General features: G+C 55.7%; 1 long non-coding RNA gene across 2 annotated transcripts; it reads right to left on the bottom strand.

The window, feature by feature from the left end:
- Window positions 1-1,695: 1,695 nt before the first annotated feature.
- On the bottom strand, window positions 1,696-13,586 carry LOC139002833 (uncharacterized). 2 transcript variants are annotated; one of them, XR_011470183.1, is made up of 4 exons: window positions 13,354-13,586; window positions 11,000-11,100; window positions 9,530-9,726; window positions 1,696-1,952 (listed from the first exon to the last, which is right to left on the bottom strand). It is a non-coding gene; the product is annotated as an uncharacterized lncRNA (long non-coding RNA). The 2 variants fall into 2 exon arrangements; XR_011470182.1 differs by lacking the exon at window positions 1,696-1,952 and having other exon boundaries at window positions 9,125-9,726.
- Window positions 13,587-14,808: the final 1,222 nt, after the last annotated feature.

Here is a 14,808-nt window from a genome sequence, read left to right as displayed (position 1 = left end):
ACCAGAACCCTGTCCATAGCCCCATCTGCCTGCTCAGTCCTCCACCCGCACACAGCAAAGTGCACTCTAAAGCATTCTCACAACATAACTCGGCCTCATCCGATGCACATAGCTGCTGTGCAGACAGTCCCAGTGGGGAGACAGCTGTCTGTCATCTGCCACGTGGTGTGCCATTGAGTCCCCTGAGGAGGCAGGCATTATCTAGTAATGAAGCCAAGTGAGGAAACGGGCTCCAGTCCTAACCGCATGTCCTGCCTGGAGGCTTCCCTTCGCTTCTCGGATCCTCTTTCCCGTCAGCGTGGGATCCGGCGGCGGACACAATGCCCTGCGAACCCAAGGGGTGGCTCCGTAAGGACGGTGTGGCAGGACGCAGAGCTGTGGTCACGGGGACTCTTGTAAGTCAACTCCAAATTTGGATAAATGTGAAAGTTCCCAGGCTGCAGTAATCGGAACGCACTGCCTGTCGTCTTTACCAAGGCCCACGTGCTCGTGGGAGTTTCATCTGGTTTATGTCTTCACTATGTTCCAGAGGCTGTTTCTTCCCTCTGAGGGGTCCTGGTCCAGAAGAGAGGCCCACAGACCCTTCCAGAGGGTTCATAGCTGGAGAGAGGAGAGCTACTCCATCTGCCTCCTGATTCAAGAATCAAAACATGTACTAAGCTAGTCTTAGTTTTTAGTTTCACCATATAACTTACAGTTTTAGGGTCTATGGAGCCTTTTTCTTAAACATAAGCTCCTAACATGGTTATTGCATATACAGGTGTTTGGTTTTTTACTTTTTAATTTCAAATAATTACAGATTCCCAAGAAGTTTCAAAAATAATACACAGAGGCCCCCCTGTACCCATTCCCCAGATTCTCCCACTGTTAACATCTTATATAATTACAGCCCATTATCAAAACCAGGAAATGGACATTGTCACAATATATACACTGAGTGGCCAGATTATTATGACCACCTGACGTTTGTAGGCAGATTAGTCGTACACTGCATCGTATGGGATATGGAAGCCGAAGGCCTGTTCGAACACCTTTGCTGTCTGCAGTTACCAAGATAAAACGTCTCCAATTCGCACAGGAACACAAGGATTGGACATGTTTCCAGTTGCATCATGCAGATGGCAGAATGAGAATTTGGCGGAAATAGCATGAAAGCATGCAGCCCACATGCGTGAGTACAACCCTTCGAGCTGGTGGGGGCAGTGTTATGGTTTGGGGCATGTTTTCCTGGCGTGATTTGGGCCCTTTAATTCGTGTGGAACAACGTCTGAATAGCACAACATACCTAAGTATCGTTGCTGATCAAGTTCATCCTATCATGTTGATGGCGTATCCCAGTAGAATTGGCTTCTTCCAACAAGACAATGCGCCCTCCCATGGTGCTCGTATTGTGCAGGTGTGGTTTCAAGAACATGAGGGAGACTTGACCTTGCTTAGGTGGCCCCCACAATCACCAGATCTCAATCCAATTGAGCATTTGTGGGACGAAGTTAAAAGAGCCATCAGGCAGCTGGTTCCACAACCATCAAATCTCAAAGAACTGAACAGTGCTATTCATCAGGCATGGTGTCAGATTCCTCGCATCACCTTTCAATATCTCGTGGAGTCAATGCCAAGAAGAATCGCCGCAGTATTGAAGGCAAAAGGTGGCCCAACGAAGTACTGATGGGGTGGTCATAATAATCTGGCCACTCAGTGTATATAGAAATAGTGGCTATCAAAATGGACTTGGGCTCTACTCTTTAATTTACAAATTAATATTGGCATTAATTCTGCTAGGCATTTTGTGCAAAGCTAATAAAGCTTTAAAAATACGTTACCATGGCCAAGGCTTTGCAGGGTCCACGTGCACCAGCTCTCGTGCAGCGAGCACTTTGCACTGAGGGTTCGTGAGTAGCGTTTCCTTGCAGCGGTTCTCAACCTGTGGGTTGTGACCCTTTCACAGGGGTCGCCTAAGACCATCGGAAAACACATATATAATTACATATTGTTTTTGTGATTAATCACTATGCTTTAATTATGTTCAATTTGTAACAATGAAATTGGGGGTCACCACAACATGAGGAACTATATTAAAGGGTCGCGGCATTAGGAAGGTTGAGAACCACTGCAGGGCACACACACCTGAGGCCTCCCTCACGTCCGTGTAAACTAACCCGGAAACGACCTGGATTTCTAACGCAGGACTGGAGCTTGGGGTGTTCTTGTCCTTGGGAGCATACGTCTGGTTCAAAGTCGCTCAGAGGCTGGGTCGCTGACCAACGTTCCAGCCCTTTTCCTCTCCACGCAAGAATCACAACTTTTGAGAGAAGTTCTGGGGATTTATTTGGGGAAAGTTAGGAGAGGAGAACAGGGCAGAAGGTTCAAATGGGTCTCCACTTCGCAGCCTCCCCCGTGCTCCCCATCACTACGTGAACAACGGGGCGTGTCTAATGCAGTGGGAGGGTGTGGATTTTCGTGCTGTCCTTGCACTTGAAAGTTCGAACTTGAAGATGCTTCTGCCTGAGCCGCTGAGAAGCACTCACAGAGCGAGCATCAACTAGCTCAGCTCCGTGGTGTCTGAACTGGCGGGAAGCTCCTCTGCCCGAGGAAACCCGGCCACCCTGCCATGACCCTTGTTCCTCCAGGCCCACACCACCTGGCAGGGAGCAGATGGGGCCTGGGGGAGGGCGAGGGCTGGGGCCGGGGCTGACCTGCCGAGGAAGAGCTGATCTCTGGCCACTGGGCCAGCGAGGCGGGCCCCCAGTGCCCTCATCCCTCCATCTACGATTCCAGAAAACTGCCAGGAAGCCAAGCAAGTCAGCTCGTGGCAAGTTCACTAAAAGGATCCATGAGGCCACAGCCATCTGCAGCTTCTTCCCCCGCCCGAAGTAAAAAGGCCAGTGGGAGGGGCCAGGCCCGGGGAGTGCGTGTCGGTCTCCGTGGCCGAGTCCTTCTGGACACGGGCACCACCTTCATTCCTTGGAAATAACTTGGATCCACGTCAAACATCTTAACTAACCACACGCCTCCTTCGTGTTTCACTCTGCAGTGGGCGGGGCCGGCCCCGAGGACACGCCCTTCTTGTGAAAGGCCGGTGAGTGTCTCTCCTCCGGGCGGCGCGCCTGGGGCGCTGCGCGCAGGAAGCGGCGTGTTGTATGTGCCAAGACCCGGCTGGCCTGGTGTTCTTGCCAGTGTCCTCCGCGTGGTTTTCTGCTGAGAAATCGATGCTGGGCAGAAGCTATGGACGGTTCCCCGGGATCAGGCGGGCACGGAGCCCGGCCCACCCGCGCCACGGAGGGAACGTGCACCCACGGCAGCCCAGACGCGTGATAAGACTTGTCTGCGCATCACCCGGGCCCGGAGCCTCTAATTACACGTCTGGGGCCGCGGAGCCCCGGTGGCCAGCTCACATGCCCCACGACTGGAGATACGGCTGGGGCCCGGTTCCCTGCCCGCACGCCCGCTGGGGGCGGTGCCCAGCCCGTGCGTCACGGCCATCCACATGATAATGACCACATTCCAAAGACAACAAGAGCCCATTTCACAGGCTGTTCTTTCTTTTCAAAGCATTGCCACAGCTTTATCTCCCCATCAACGTTCCCAGCCCTCCCTTTTTGGAAATTTCATCTCAACTTTCCACCTGCTCCGCACTCGGTGCGGGCGTCCTGCCTGGCACCGCGGGGGAGTTGGGCGCAGTGTCGCCTGGGCCGGCGAGGGGTCTGTGTGATGGGACTTGGGCGGATTTAACCTGCTCTGGGCGTGTAATGATTAACAGCCACCAAGTTACCAAGAACGTGCCGTCCGCGGAGAGAGACAGCTGGGTGATGTCATCAGTTAAAGGAAAGAACGCCTGCCCGGAGCCCGGGGAGAAAGCCACTGTCGCTGGGACCGAGCCCTCGAGGGACGTGGGGCCGGAGGCTGCGGAGGAGCCGACCAAGCTGCCGGTGGGAGCCGCAGCGGCTGAGCCTGTCGGTAATCAGCTGTGTGGGAGGGTTCAAGGACAGCAGCCAGGAACCTGCTGTTGTTTTTGTTTTTGAAGCTACACATCCCACCTCCACCCCCCCAAGCGGAGAGGACGCTCAATCAGTGCAGATGTTCCCTTGGCAAGAATCCACACACTTGAACATGAAGAAGTAGACGCCCGGTCATCTGCTCGCCGATAAGGATCTCGTAGAGAATCGGCTTACGCTGAAATGCTCATTCAGAAACCCGCAGTGCCCGTCTGCAGACAGCTGCCCCTCGCGCACAGTGTTGGTCGGTCGGACCCCAAGGATCCGGCGCCTTCGCCAATCCCCAAGGACAGTTCTGCCCAGAGCTCTCTGGGCAGCTATATGGGCCAGAAGCGGCGTGACCCTCCACCCGGCATGCATGCCAGTCGGCCCTGGCTTCATCCCCACCCAAATGCCCACTCCACCTCTAAGCCTCACACTGTTCGTTGTGAATCACACCCGAGTGCCACACCCTGAGCTGCACAGAATCAGTGTGTGGCCGACTGAGAAGAAGCCGCTACGATTTTCCTGGAATCGGTTATCACCTCGCTGCTCCACAACTGGCTTCAGGTGGGACATTCACGGAACAGTTTCCTCTCAAACTTGCCAATTCGGAGGCTGCGTTTTCCACTCCTTGTCCGGTTACCAACGCTGATGCGGGCTTAACTCTGAGCCTCAGGCCAGACGAGCCGCCTGATTCAGAGTGGGGCCGGCCCGCTGGTGTGCAGGTCACAGTCAGTGACGTGACTGGCAGAGCTACGGGGAGCCCATCGGCCGTAGCCTCCCCGCATGCGGGCCCCTGCCGCCCGGCCACGTATGTCCTGAAACTCAGAATTAATCTCTAAGGAAAGAAAGCAAAGAAATGCCTGGGCGCCTGGGACCCTTGCGGGAATTCATGAAGACACAGAGCAGGCAGGTGGTTTGATGGAGAAATCGCATCGAAGGAAGAGGCTGGCATAGTCATGGAGATGCCTTCTGAGAACCTGCTCCGGAGTTCTGAGAAAGCTGTTTATGGAAATGGGACAGGACACAGCCTGGGGCGGCGGTCACGTGACTACTTGGAGACCCATTCAGAGCGTCACTCCCCCCCGCAGCCCCGCCTGTGCAAGGCTGCCTCCCTGGGCTGTGCCTGCAGCCCAGAGCGCTGGGGCCGGAGACCCAGCACGGCTCCAGGTGGCAGGAAGCTGCCAGGTGAGAGGGAGAGCCCCCTACTCGAGGGTACTCTGGCCAGAAGCAAGGTCCTTCCTCTGCCAGCCTCTTGGGGATTTTGAAAGACAGATATGGGCACAAAAATTTAAATCACAGCCAAACTGGTTTGGCCCAGTGGATAGAGCATCGGCCTGGGGACTGAAGGGTCCCAGGTTCGATTCCGGTCAAGGGCGTGTACCTTGGTTGTGGGCACATCCCCAGTAGGAGGTGTGCAGGAGGCAGCTGGTCGATGTTTCTCTCTCATCGATGTTTCTAACTCTCTATCCCTCTCCCTCTCTCTCTGTAAAAAATCAATAAAATATATTTTTTAAAAAATTAAATCACAAAACGAAGACCAAGAAAAGCAAAACACTCAATAAACAGAGACCAGCACCCATGGGAACATTTCACAGACAGATTGTCCAGTGGAACTCAGAGCCCTGGCCGGGGGCTCAGATGGTTAGAGCGTCGTCCTGATAGGCCAAGGTTGCAGGTTCGACCCCCGCCCGGAGCACAGACAAGAACCAAGCAATGAATGTCTAAGTAAGTGGAACAACAAGTCGGTGTCTCTTTCTCTCCCCCCCCCCCCCCCCGCCTCTCGCTCAAAAAAAAATCAGTCAATAAAAAGAAGTAATCCTTTAAGAGTAGACAGAAAATTTCATCCATGAGACAAACACAGGCTATTAATGGAAAAGAAAGGCCAGTAAATGTGAAGAAAAGGTAAAAGTCATCTGGAATCTGTGGCAGCCGAGCAGCCCCGAGCACCTGACAGTGGCGGCTCCACAATTGTTTATGCAAATTAACAAGTGACTAATCACAGAGACCTGAGAGCCCAGGGCGCTGCCAGGAGCTGAGGGGGAGGGAGAGCAGACCCAGGTTCCTGTCCTTTGGGGGACAGGCTAGGGCTGATCGGTTCTGGGTGCTCTGGATTGCTATTACGTGTCCACTGAAGATTCAGGGTAAGTTCCGCGTCAGGTAACAGCACAGAAACGTGGGTCACACTGCCCATCCTGCCCGCGGCCGTGATAAGCAGAGGACAAAGGGGAGCTCTGTGAAGGCCCCGGAGGGCAAGCAGCGCCCTGTGGCGACCGAAACAAGGGTTGGCACCCAGGTGTGGCCAGTCTCCCCCAGCACCTCCTCCATCCTCTCCTCCCAGCACCCAGAGACAATGCAGGCAGGAGGCGGCCGTCCAATGGGCTGAGAAGCAGACGCTGCATTTCAGGGCTGCGAGAGGAGATGGCCTTGCGGGAGGGCAGGCCCTGGGGGCGCCTCCCACAGTCTGTGTACAAATCCCCTGATGTCCTCCACGGCCCATGAACAGGGCACACCTCCAAGGGGCTGCGTGGAAAGTGGGACCCGGAGGCCGAAGCACCGAGCAGAGATGGCAGCAGCTGCTCAGCTGCCGACAGAGACTGGAACTCAAGTCCGGCCAAGTGAGAGCCGCTTGGTAAACCGCTTGCGCTTTCTACCAACACCCCGGAAGGGCCACGTGTTACGGTTTTATTTTCTGTTAATCCTCACCTGAGGACATTGTTTCCATTGCTTTTCAGAGAAAGTGGACGGGAGGAGGGATGGAGAGAGAGAAATACGGATGTGAGAGACACATCCACTGGTTACCTCCTGCACGCGCCTCAACCTGGTCCAAGGATCCGACCTGCGACCCCATTACCTGACCTTGACCGGGAATCCAACCCGCAACCTTTCGATGCGTGGGCCGATGCTCTAACCACTGAGCAACCAGCCAGGGAGAGAAGGGCCAGGTGTTAGAAGCGAGGACCACATCCCAGACTGAGGGCAACACTGACATAACGCTGCCCTCACAAGTCCTAGAACCGAGCCGCCGCAAGGCCACGGCGACCTGCTGGGAACGGAACCGCCTTCCAGAACAAAAGCCATCACTTTTCAGAGGAAGAGGAAAAACCAGTGCATACAGGGCACCATCCGTCAGCTTAGGGACCCGATCAAAATCCACGGGGCACGCAAAGAAGCGGAGGCGGCGGCCGTCATCAGAGGGATAAGCCGCCAACGGGAGCGGATGCTCTCTCCTCTCTGACATTTCTACCTCCCTCCCCCTTCCTTTCTCTGAAATCAATAAAAACATCTCTTTAGAAATAGTAGTGAGAGAAACCAAGATGGCGGCATAGGTTAACGCCGGAGTTTGCTGCCTCGAACAACCACTTCAAAAATACAACTAAAAGACGGAACGGACATCATCCAGAACCACAGGAAGGCTGGCTGTGTGGAAGTTCTACAACTAGGAGGAACCGAGAATCAGAGGAGGCGCAATGCTGAAGTAAAATGCTAAGGTGCGGTGTGCGCGCGGCGCGGGCTGGTGGCTGAGGGCGCGGTTGTCTGTTTCAATCTGGAGGGACCCTCAGACTCAGAGCTCCAGATCCGGGCGAGTCTCTAGGGACCCAGACTCAATCGGGAGAAGCAGGACTGTCTGGCTACGGTCCCTCCGAGGTTTGCAGCTGTTGCTGGGACAGAGAGGCAGAGCCCCTGGGGACGGACTGAGAGCAGCCATAACTGCTCCCTCCTCCGCCCTGTTGATCCCGTGGGACCCGCCCCGCCCAAGCCCTGCACAGAGGCATTTGCCGGATAGCCTCAGGCAAAGGCTAGATTAGCACCTCCCTAGAGGACACAAGTTCTTCCACTGCAAACACAGCTGATTATCACAGCCAGTCGGCCTGGAGGTCAAATCCCTCTAGTATTAACTATAACAATCAAGGCTTAACTACAACAAGACTGCGCACAAAGACCACTAGGGGGTGTACCAAGAAAGCATAAAAAATGCGGAGACAAAGAAACAGGACGAAACTATCAAGGGAGGATATTGAGTTCAGAACCACACTTTTGAGGTCTCTCACGAGACTTCTAGAGTCTGTCGATAAACTTGATGAGATGTACAGGAAATCTAATGAGACCCTCGATGGTGTGATAAAGGACCATCTAGAAAGTAAGCATACACTGACTGAAATAAAGAATATTATACAGACTCCCAACAGCAAACCAGAGGAGCTCAAGAATCAAGTCAAAGATTTGAAATGCGAAGAAGCGAGAAACACCCAACTGGAAAAGCAAAATGAAAAAAGAACCCCAAAATACAAAGATAGTGTAAGGAGCCTCTGGGACAGCTTCAAACGTACCAACATCAGAATTATAGGGGTACCAGAAGATGAGAGAGAGCAAGATATTGAAAACCTATTTGAAGAAATAATGACAGAAAACTTCCCCTACCTGGTGAAAGAAATGGACTTCCAAGTCCAGGAAGCGCAGAGAACCCCAAACAAAAGGAATCCAAAGAGGACCACACCAAGACACATCATAATTAAAATGCCAAGAGCAAAAGACAAAGAGAGAATCTTAAAAGAAGCAAGAGAAAGAAACTCAGTTACCTACAAGGGAATACCCATACGACTGTCAGCTGATTTCTCAACAGAAACTTTGCAGGCCAGAAGGGAGTGGCAAGAAATATTCAAAGTGATGAATAGCAACAACCTACAACCAAGATTACTTTATCCAGCAAAGCTATCATTCAGAATTGAAGGTCAGATAAAGAGCTTCACAGATAAGGAAAAGCTAAAGGAGTTCATCACCACCAAACCAGTATTATATGAAATGCTGAAAGGTATCCTTTAAGAAGAGGAAGAAGAAGAAAAAGGTAAAGATACAAATTATGAACAACAAATATGCATCTATCAACAAATGAATCTAAGAAGTGAATAAATAACCTGATGTACAGAATGAACTGGTGATTATAATAGAATCAGCGACATAGAAAGGGAATGGACTGACTATTCTTGGGGGGAAAGGGGGTGTGGGAGATGCGGGAAGAGACTGGACAAAAATCGTGCACCTATGGATGAGGACAGCGGGTGGGGGGTGAGAGCTGAGGGTGGGGTGGGAGCTGGAAGGAGGGGAGTTATGGGGGGAAAAAAGAGGAACAAATGTAATAATCTGAACAATAAAGATTTAATAAAAAAAAAAAGAAATAGTAGTGATGAATATCCAGAACATATGAAGAATTCCTTCGAATCAAAGACAAAAATCACAACAACCGATAAATGAGTAACAGGCCATTATTACACAGAACAAGAAGCGACAGGACGAGATGCTCCGTGAGGAACAGGACAATGCAGGTGCAGCTCACGCCCACCGCACGGGCCGTCATTAAATCGCGGGACGGCGGCTAGTGTGCCAGGAGGGGGACCACAGCCATTCTCCCTGGAGGCTCCTGGGTGAGGAGCCCTGCACCCACTCGGGAAGTGGGCTGGCATTTCCGGGTGCAGGGCTCCTCACGGGGGCGCCTGGCGCTGCTCAGGGGTCTGTGAATGTGAAGGGGAAACACCCCCCATCTTCTCTTCACTGACCTCCGACTGAGACTTGGCTGTGTCTCCCATCAGGAAGGAACTGAACCGGAGCAGCAGCGGCCCCTGCGACTTCATCCGGGGACACAGGTTTTCACCGTCACGTTCAACTTGCTGCCGAAGCCTCGGAACATCACTTACGCTCATCGCCGTTCAAAATGACGGTGGCCATGAGTCCAATGGCTGCATATGACCACTTACTGGAAGGCGGACAATGGATTGCTTTACCATAAACTTGGGTTTTTCTAATATTTTGAAAACCACCTTCCAATACCATTGGTTTCCCTGTAATCCTCTGCATTGTATTTTATCTCTTAAAATGCTACTCTAAGGCGTCCAGAGGCTTCCCTCCTGTGGCAAAGGGTCCGTGAAACAAACATGGTTAAGAGCCCTGAAATGCACCGGCCGGCGTGGCTCCCAGATACAGCGTCGGCCTGCAGACCGAAGGGTCCCGGGTTCGATCCTGGTCAAGGGCACGTGCCTCGCTCGGTTGCAGGTTCAATCCCTCGCGGGGGCCGTGCAGGAGGCAGCTGATCGATGATGTTCATCTCTCATTGATGTTTCTCTCTCTCTCTCCCTCTCTCTTCCTCTCTCTCTAAAAATCAATAAATATTTTAAAAACACAACAAAACCCTGTCACTACTACAGTGAAACATGAGGGTGCATCACCCAGTATCCACCCTGGAGAAACATTTCAATCACCGGGAATGACCCCAATGTTTGCCGATGCAGGGGAGGCACTGTGGACGGTCCGTGCAGGGAACCCACGAGAGGGGTTACGCCGGGTGTTAGGTGGGTGTGATTGGCACGGTCCCAGGAGAGCCAGGCCCTGGTGCCTGGGGAGAGGGCCGGTCCCGGAAGGAGCCAGGCCGGGAGCAAGCAGGGGGGTGTCCCGCCCAGATGCAACGGGGGTTCCCGTGGCCCTTCCTGTCCCTCACGGCCTCCGATCCCGCGCGTGTGGCTAAAACAAGGCAGGGGAGTGAGTGGCCCTGACCCGCTATGGCTCCTGGGGCAGGCCCCTTTCTTAGGGCAAAGCAGGGGGTTTTCTATAAAAAAAGACAAACCCAAAAACTGTGAGATGATTCTGCAGGAAAACTGAACGTCCTCCTTCCTTAGGGAGCCAACTCCCCAGGCCAGCGGTTTCCAACCTTTTCCATCTCAGGGCCACGTGACCTAATCACACCCAGAAACATTACATTGTCACCAACTTCACCCAAAAAATAAGGGTCATGTTGATTCATTCACACCAGACAGCTACTGCTGTGCTGGCCGTTGCCACGGTTTTATTGGACAGTCGAAGGGAAAAGAGGTCCGTGCCCTGACTAAACAGTCAGGTGCCGCCTGGTTTACAAGTGCCTGCGGAGCAGCCGGTGGAAATCGCTGCCCTGGGCTCCCCTCCCCCTCCCCGCCCCAGCACTCGGAGCCATTCCGTCCCCCCTCCCCCCGCCGCCCCCCGCCCCCACAGGCACGTACCCCCAGCCTCTAAGGGACCCCAGGAGACTTGCAACCAGGAGAGCACTGGTCCTTGTTTCACTGTCCTATGTTTTTGCTGTGGTCAATATATTCTTGCTTTTCTATAAAAAAAAAAAAAAAAAAAAAAAGGAAGGAAATCGCTGCCCTAGAGTGAGAAGCCATAACCAGGCTGGAAGATGGTACAGCTGCTCCATGAAAACGGTGCTTTTCACTGAGGTGTCAGTTCGTGGTCGTACATCCCCCCACTGTGGCCTTAGCCCCTTGGGACAGCCTGACAGCACAGGTTGTTGCCGGCTGGGGACGAGGGCTTTTCTTTTTATGTGGGTGACCCTGGCCCTGTGTGAGGGTGTTGGGAGGTGGAATGAGGTGGCGAGCAGGTGAGTCTGCCTATGACACGCTGGCAGAGAACGGCTAAGATAGAATAAGTGAGAAAGCAGGGACAGCGGGACCAGCGTGTGATCCCGTCGGTGGAAAGTGTGAGCTTCACACTGGCTGCCTCGCTGGGCATCTGTCAGGCAGGCGCTCAGTAAGCCCGCCCCTCCCCTGTCTCCTGTCTTCCACCCGGGAAACCAGCGCCTTACACCGGCTTTCACCCCCCTTTCACAGAACACGCAGTCACAGCCACGACGGCTCCCGCAGAAGGCGGCTCCACCTTCCACTTCCCAAGAACAGCACCCTGGCCAGGGCCTCAGGGGATGGGCGCCTGGCCCGGCCCCTCCTGCCCCCACAGGTGGGAGAGCCCTGGCCCACCCAGAGCTGGTTGGGGCAAGAGGACTTCCTCCTCCCCGCCAAGGGGGCTGCGCGCTGGGCTTCTAGACGCATCTCCCCCTAACTCTGCAGTCGGCCCTGGGCAAACCGCTGAGCACAGAGCTCTGCTCAAGGGACACACATGATGCCCCAAGTCCCTGGACCTCGGCCATGCAGGCCTAGGAGGGCCCAGAACAGCTCCAAGGCGTCACTTCCCAATGTCAGAGCCCCTCCCCCTTCACTCCCGCTTCCCTTGTTTGCACACCCTCACCCGCAGCCTGTACTTCCTAGAAGGAGAGCCAGGTGTGTTTGGCACTGAGACAGGCAGGTGGGAGGAAGAGGCTCTGGAATGGTAGCCACATGCCTGAAGCCGTGACTCTGGGCCAGGTCAGAGGGCCCAGGAGGGGCCTGGAGCCCACCCCAAACACTGCCCGGAGGAGTGCTCTTCTGTCTTCCCCTTTTCTGGCTGCCCCGAAGGCACCGCAATGCAGAGACATCTCCCAGTTCCCCTTCCTGCCCTTCTCTCTGGAATCGCGGGGAGCTCAGCCAGAGGGCTGCAGGCCCCCAGCCTGCGATGGGGAGCTTACAAACGTTCGCCCCTGAACCACCCGCGGCTCAAAGGTCAGCAATGTCTGAGCTTCACAGCAACCCGTCTCGTTTTTCTTTGTTGTTGTTGTTGATCCTCACCTGAGGGTATTTTGCCATTGATTTTTGGAGAGTGGAAGGGAGGAGAGACAGAGAGAGAAACATCTATGTGAGAGAGACACATCGATTGGTGGCCTCCCACACAGGCCCCAGTCAGGGCCGGGGATCGAGCCTGCCACCGAGGTACATGTCCGGAATTGAACCCGGGACCCTTCAGTCCATGGGCCTCCGCTCTATGCACTGCACCAAACCAGCCAGGGCATTTTCCTTCCCTTATCACAGGTGTACTTGACAGATGCCTCAAACGCATCACCTGAACTCCAAGTCCACCTCTCCTGCTGCCCCACCCCCACAGCCCAGGACATGGAATCTCCCTCTGACCTTGTGTTCAAGCTGGAAACTTGGGGATTATCCATCTCCCACCACATGGCCGCCCCCATCCTGCAGTAACCCACCTGGGCCTCCTCGACGGAGGGATCCGGGAACCCAGCAGGGTCAGGGCCCCCTGGGCTCCGCTGTCCTCCAACTTCACCTCCACCTGGCCCCCGGCTGCTCCTTCACAGCCCAGCACTCCTGCCCCAGAGCCTTTGCACGGCATCTCGCTGCCTGGAAGGCGCTGAAGCATCCTCGAGGCTGCCTGCTCCACACCAGCTCTCCAGACTCCTGTGGTTCCCCCGCAGAGGCTCCCTCCCCAGCCCGTCCCCTCACCGCACGTGTCTGCACGGGGGTGCCGATGTTCTCAGCTTTGCTCTCTCCCTCCCCCACAACGTAAGCTCTAGGAGGACAGACGGGGTGTCTCTCGGGGCTTACAGCCCCAGGCAGGAGGCTGGCACACTGGGCACCAAGCAGAGCTGTGGAGGGAATGAACCCGAGACCGGCCCCCCACCCCCCGCCGCGCAGTCCTGGGCCTTCGGCGCTGATCAGGACATGCGACTGCACGTGTCCCGTTTAAGGGCTCTCACCTGCCTTGTCGCTGGTCCAGGGGTCGCGACCACCGCCGCCCGCTCTGTGAAGACGCAGCCCGGCTCACCGCCCCGCACGCCCGTGGCTGCTCCGGGGCTTCAGGAGGGCGGCGCGGGGCCCGGGTGGCGGGCATATCAGTCTCTGCAGGTTTGCCGACCAGAGGGGAGAGAGGAACAGGAGGCCCAGGTGGCGGGTGCTGGGCTGCAGAGCGGGTGCTGCTCTGTCCAGTGGTCTGAGCCGCTGCTTTCGGAGGCCTGGCCCCCCTCGCTCCTGCGTCAGCCACTGTGCCTGTCACGCACAGGTACCGGAGCACACAGGAGAGCAGGCGCTGCTGGCTCCTGTCAGCACCAGTCACGGGTCAGCTCTCCACGCCTGTGTCGGAGTCGTTCCCACGTGACCAGGTGGCCGTCCGTGGCCCGTGTCCGCCTGTGCCCTTGGCCCAGCACCGAGAGCACCGGCAGCGAAGGCCGAGCCCAGGATGGCGGTGCTGCTGAGCGGCCTCACCCGGCCGGGTCGGGGTGGAGAAGGCTGATTGACTGGCGGGTCTGGGCACCGCCCACCCCGTGTGTATTTTACCCTCCTCTGTGGGAGCGGGGTGGTTCCCGGGGTGAACAGCTGGGAGTCGTCACCTGAGAAGGAAAAACTGGCTGCACCGACTCTGGAAGCTCTTCACCAGGCGAGGGCCCCTCTGCATGGGAAGAGGCCTGGGTCCCCAGCTCCACCATTACAGCCGACCTCACGGCGCAGCCGCCATGGAGATGCGGTTCACCGGGGTCATCGCAGCCTCTTCCATCTCATCTGTGCCTTTTGTCCTGGCTGCACACACGTGCTGAGCGGGGTTCCGTGCGCGTGCATGAGGGTGTGCATTGTGTGTGTGCGAATGTGTGTGTGTAGGCTGCCCCACACCAACAAGCAATCCTCAGGTTCCCTAGGTGAGGTCCCAGGCACACCCTCCCCTGGACACTGGCCGCACACCAGGCTGCTCCCTGTGCGCTGACCAACCAGCCACAGGTCGCGGGTCCCCAAGCCCTGGCTGGGTGAGGAGCCTGCCAGGACAGCGCACAGGCCTCCAGAAACCCAGGTCCCACTGGTGACCGAGATCACAGAAGGGAGTGAAGGGTGTCAGTCACAGCAGGGCAGGAGGTACACAGGGCGTGGCCTCGCGGTGCGCGTCTTCCTTGCGGAGCTGGCCCCGTGCTGGCCATGGAGCATCGGGTCCCCACATGGAAGCCCCAGGAAGGACCGAGGCCTGTCCCTGCGGGGTGCGGGGCTGCACTACATCACCACTGGCTCAGTCACTGGCCTTTCCTCCCGAAAGATCAGGGAGCTGCCGACAGGGCCGACCTCTCACCCCTGGGCTCCATGGCATCCAGCCCCACCCTCGGGCGGGACCTCGTGAACACAAGACACCAGGACCACTCTCCGAAGGACACTGCCAGGCACAGGCAAAGGCC

The sequence above is a fragment of the Myotis yumanensis genome, unplaced genomic scaffold (genome assembly GCF_028538775.1).
Source record: "Myotis yumanensis isolate MYYU_CA2020_CCGP unplaced genomic scaffold, mMyoYum1.0.hap1 SCAF_2, whole genome shotgun sequence".
NCBI classification, from domain to species: domain Eukaryota; kingdom Metazoa; phylum Chordata; class Mammalia; order Chiroptera; family Vespertilionidae; genus Myotis; species Myotis yumanensis.
This window is presented reverse-complemented; position numbering and strand designations above follow the sequence as displayed.